Genomic DNA, 6,000 nt, shown 5'->3' with positions numbered 1-6,000 from the left:
CTATTTTTTGGTTAAGGGTTAATTTAGAGCATTTATTATAATTTGAGATTACTACATTTTCCAATCACCAAAAAAAAAAAAAAACCTTAGAGGTGTGATGAGTATTATGTGTGGTGAAATAATTTTTCATCACATGGATTGAAATTGAAGTTGGAGAATGCATGTGAGGGTGCGAAAACAAATGGGTATGGAATAAGCAGAAAAGGGAGAGAGATATGAGAGTGATGGATGTGGGAGTATTCATTTAGAAAAATGATCCAACCAAATTGTGGTGATATGATTAGCAATTTGAAAACCAATAGGAAAGTAGTAGTGTCTAAATTTAAGGGATATGGATGAAAAGTTATAGTGATAGTTTTATAGTATGAGTGTTTTTTGATGTCCAAGACTATTCATCAATTTGTAGAAAACAAATTTATATTTGAATCAATGTCATAAAGCTTCATTGATTCAATGACATTGAACTCCACAATTGCTTCCTTCACATAAGCCCGGATGATGCTGCAAAAATACATTAAAATAATTAGACAAAATTTTATTTGACATGAGGGAGAGAGAAAAAAAAAAAAAAAACTCCTTAAAAAGAGTGTATAAAAAAATGGAATAGAAAATTTTACTACTTATTATAAAATAAATAATAATAAAAAAAGTTCATTGTATTTGTGCTAGTCCTTCACCACAAACATTGTACTACCTTTGCCCCCAAAATTTACAACCATATTATCAAAAATAAGATTCATGTGTTCCAAAAAAAAAAAAAAAAGGATTCATAATATGGGAAAAAAAAAATAGAACCCGTTGTCAATGAAAGTTTAATAGAGAAAAAAAATAAATAAATAAAAACTCACATGGATCAATATTGAAGTTGGAGAATGCATGTGAGCGTGTGAAAACAAATCGGTTTGGAATAAGTAGAAGAGGGAGAGAGATATGAGAGTGATGGATGTAGGAGTTTTCATTTAGAAAAATGATCCAACGAAATTGTGATGATACGGTTGTTGATACTCATTTTTGCGACACATTTTTTACAAGTCCGATTCGACTAAGCCCGACTTCCTTATGGTCTCAATTCATGTATTATATTATATTTTATTCTTTTAAGCATGGCCCAAGCCCATGCGTGCTACCAAGTGGGCAAGAGACACTGGTAGCACCTCAGGCTCATGGAAGAGGTATTGTATCCAAAATTTCCAGCTCAAAAGAACTTTTATGCTCTGGGTGACTATGCCCCTAATTTTCAGCCCAGCTCCATTTTCCACACCAAAACACAACTAATTCTAAGAAAAAGAATGAATAGCCTAGCTCACTTAGCCACCCTAATGCAATCTCCAAGGACCTGCCATGTCTAGGAAACATCATCCCATAAATTTAGGCTACTTTATTTCCTAAATTATGCAAAAAGCAAGGCATCTCTCTTACCCAATTAAATCAAATCTAACCATAACTTCTTTGATTCATACCTTAGGGTTCAAAGCCTCTTCTATTGACCAAAAACAGACACTTAGAGCACCCTAAGTCCAATACAAAAGGCCCCAATCAGATTCAAAAAAAGGGAGCCACATTCTACCTAGAGAGCTGAAACTTCAGAGCAAAAACCCATTCAGCCAGTCAATAATCTCACAAATTTGAACCTTATGGGTGGAAATATGGGTACAGGGGAGCCTTCCCTCTCTTCCTCACAACTTCTCTCAATTTCCTCTTTTAGGTAACTATGGGTCGAATTTTCAGACCTGTTGAACCATGTTTTCCCCATAAAGCTGAAACTTGAGAGCAAAAACCCACCGAGCCAGGAAACATTCTCACAATTCCAAACCTTAGGGGTGGAAATATGGGTACAGGGGAATCTTCCCTCTCTTTCTCACAACTTCTCTCAATTTCCTCTTCTGGGTGACGGTGGGTTGAAGTTTTAGACCTATTATGTTTTTATACTTTTTTTACACTATTGTTATTAGCATTTTGATTCTCTCTTGTCAAAGCACCATTAGCCTTTTGTTCATTATACATTTAGAATTTTAGGCTTGATTCTCCAAAAACACTTCTAAAGAACCCAAGGGGAGATTTGGGCCATTCTCGCATTTTCGGCTCTTGTCGCAAAACGTCCCTGACAACGGTTAGCAATTCGAAAACCAACAGTAGAGTAGTGGTGTCTAAATTTAAGGGATATAGATGAAAAGTTATAGTCATAGTTTTATAGTGTGAGTGTTTTTTTTTTTTTTCCTCTCTTCAATTTCAAAATAAAGAAGAATTGTTATAAAAAAAGAAGAAGAATTGTTATAAAAAAAAATTAAATAAAGAAGAATTGATTTGAAAAAAATAAATGTGAGATCTCATATTAGGGAGTAGGAGTAAGGGAAACGTGAATTCAAAAAAAAAAAGAAAAAAAGAGAGAGAGAGAGAGAACCTAATATCAAAAAGGAATAATAAAAAAAAAAAAAAAAAAAAAAAAAACAAAAAGGTAAGTATCAAAAAAAAAAAAAAGAGTGAAAAAAAGAAAAAGAAAACAACCAACTTAGGGGAAGTTAAACGTTGGTTTTTAAAAAAATTGAAATAGGTAATGAAAAAAAAATCCAGGTCAATTAAAAAAGAAAAAGATCACATCAAAAAAAAAAAAAAAAAGTGTAAATGTGGAGTTATGGAGGAAATTCAAATCTCTTAATACTTTCTTTTAATTTTTTTTTTTCTAAATTTATCATATTTTATAGGCAATGTTTTGAAAATATTGTAGATATAACATTTCTAAAAAAAAAAAAAAACTTTTTACCGTGGGTTAAAAAAAAAAGAAATATTTTCAGCCAATTAAAAAAATAAAGAAAGAGAAAAATTTAAAAGCGAAGTTTGCTTCTGAATAAGTGGGTTAGTGATAGAGTGATCCTATTTTTTTAGATAATGTTTGCTCGTGCGATGAGGCTTTCTTTGTTTTTTTTAGTGGTTGTAGCACCAAAAAAAAAAAAAAAACTGTGTTTTTTTATATAGATAATTTTTATTTTGAGAATCTAATTTATAAGTAGATAAAAAAAATTTGAAAATTAACAGGAGAGTGAACCTATTTTTTAGGCAATATTTTAGTAGAAATTAGAATTGTATTTTTACCAAATTGTCATTTAGTTTTGTCTCTACTTAAATATAGAGATGTAGGAGTATTTTAGAACAAAAAAATTTCGATCCAAACAGGGAAAACTCATTAAATAGTAGTATAGATAAATGACACACATACAAGAAACGCTACGTTTATTAGAGCATTCGCATCCGAAATATTCAAATTATTCTATTTTACCATCTTAAAACCTACTTTATCATTTATACCATACCATTTTACAACACTCCCAACATCCTAACTTTTATTTTCCTATTTTACTCATTAAAATAATATTTCTACACAATAAAATAATATATCCCAAAATTACCATCATTTACAATACAACACATTATTTATTCTTTCTCTCTCATTCTTTCTATTCAAGAACAACCACAAATTTATTAAAACCAGCATCACCACGAGCCCACCACCGCTGCACTACACACACTTGACACCACCACCACCACCAGCAACTTATAATCTACCAAAAAAAAAAAAAAAAAGCAACCAACAGTCCCCACAATCGTGGCGGCAAACCCCAACCAACGAGTCCAAATCTTCTGTCCCACTTTTCCTGCTCCACTCTATACTTCACCAATAAATATTTACCACGTGTTTACCTAATTAATTAAATACTACTATTAATTAATAATTGTAGTATTAATAAGTCAATAATGATAGTATTTAATTAATTAAATGAACACGTGACAAATATTTAATGGTAGAGTATAGAGTGGAGCAGGAAAAGTGGGACAGAAGATTTGGACTTCAAACCCACACTCATGACAACAAACCCAGACCCATACCAGTAAACCCACCCCTTCACCACCCACAGCAACCCTCACCTCCATAGCTCCACCATCATTAATCACCACACCACCACCACCACCAAACCAACCAATCCGAATCTAAACCAACCTAGTCACAACCCACCCGATCTCCATTGCTCAATCAAAACCCATGAACCACGCCGATCTCCACCGCCAATCAAAACCCACGAACCACGCCGATCTCCACTGCCCGACGATCTCAACCCACTCGATCAACCACCACGTCGAACCACGCCNCAATTCAGAATTGTTTAATAAAAAATAGGAGAGAGAGAGAGAGAGAGAGAGAGAGAGAGAGAGAGAGAGAGAGAGAATTAAATATTATTATTTAAGTTTATAATTGTGCTATAGTGCAATTCTAAAGGTAGAATTGTACTGTAGCACAATTCCAAAAATTTTTATAATTCTACCTTTTTACAATCCTAGATGCTGAGGTCTTTTGGGCTTGAAATGCCAAACCCACCTTACATTTGGCATTTGCAATCCTCAGTGCGAATACTCTAACAGTTCCTTTCTCTTTTTCTTTAACTTTATCTCTTTATTCCAGAACAAAGTAGTAGTAGCTTGGTTTGTAAACTGTTCAGATAATAATTTCATGGCTTTTTTAGGGATAAACAAATATGAGTGATTTTGTAGTTGTTATAAATTATTAAATTTTACTACATAAATTTGACAATATAAAATATTTTATATATCTAAGATACAAAATGAAAAATTATTTGAAAATTTTATTTATTATAATTATGGTGTAACACAAATTACACTAAATGCTACATCAGTTTTATCAGTGTTTTTGTGTTTTTGTAAAATTTGTAATAGTTTTAATATTTTCCAACAAGTAATGAATAGGAGCACAAAGGAAATTGTATCTATTTTAGTGCATGTTAGATCACATCCATTGAAATTTCTCCTTACATACATCAGTAATTTATTATGGGTAAGGATTTACTGCAAACTAAGTTGTAGCAACTCCTGCTAAAATGCACACGTGTCAATACCTCGGATAGACACCTATCCAACCTTATATTTAAATGAAAATTTTCATGTCAAGATTGAATTTTTCACCAAATGGCCACTTGACACTTATGCATTTTGCAAGAATTGTTGCAACTTAATTTGCAGCAAATATCTACCCTTCCATTATACTTTAGTATTTTTTTTATGGATAAAGTTTAGCTACAAACCTAATTGTAACCTAAATTTACAACCTTACTCAATAAAATAAACATTATTACATATTTTGAAAATCAAACAATTGAATTGTATGTTCTTTACGCTCTTAATGTCAAATTTTGTTTCAATGGGATATTATTTACTATATAGTCTGTAAGCTTATATTTTATGCATAATTTTAAACTAGAAAAACTTGCAATTTAAAATATTTATTGATGACCTAGCTATTAATCTTTAATTTTCTAAAATTTTTGCAAGCATAGAAGATATAAGAAGAAGATGTAATTCAATGGTGGATATGTCAAAATTCATCTTCAATAAAAAGATATAGAATAAGGTTGTAGCCTTAGACTACAACCAATTTTGTAGCTAAACTTTATCCTTTTTTATTTTATTTGTTGATTTTTTTTTTTTTATAAGAAACAAACAACTTCATCAAGAAGCGCAAGGAATATATAACATCAAGAAGATCATAGTCTCTCTTCCATGCATCCGAAAAATGCTGCAGGGAAGAGTTATTACAGCTAACTAAATACAAAATTTATAGAAGAGAACAAAACTTCATCATTGTATGAGCTATATATAGAGTTGTATTCTCTCTTCCAGTGGCGGCTCCAAGAATTTTTCCCAAGGTGTTTCTTAAGAAGCATAATTTTTCCCAATAGCGGCTCTAGGAATTTTTCCCAAATGTATTGTTGTTTCGTTGTTTCATTAATTTTTTGTCTTTTATAAACTATAATTTGTTATATTGTTGTTTCATTAATTATGATTTTTTTTTTCTTTTGAGAAGGAAAGTAAACATACAACACACACAGAGGGAATGGGGACAAAGACATAATATCACACAACTTACCCCTTACAAAAGCCGGTAACTCTTGTATGGTGTACATTAATTATGAAATTTTTAATTGTTGTTAGCCT

Source organism: Quercus suber, unplaced genomic scaffold, assembly GCF_002906115.3.
Source record: "Quercus suber isolate HL8 unplaced genomic scaffold, Cork oak 2.0 scaffold_17, whole genome shotgun sequence".
Classification (NCBI taxonomy): domain Eukaryota; kingdom Viridiplantae; phylum Streptophyta; class Magnoliopsida; order Fagales; family Fagaceae; genus Quercus; species Quercus suber.
Note: the sequence above shows the minus strand (reverse complement) of the source record.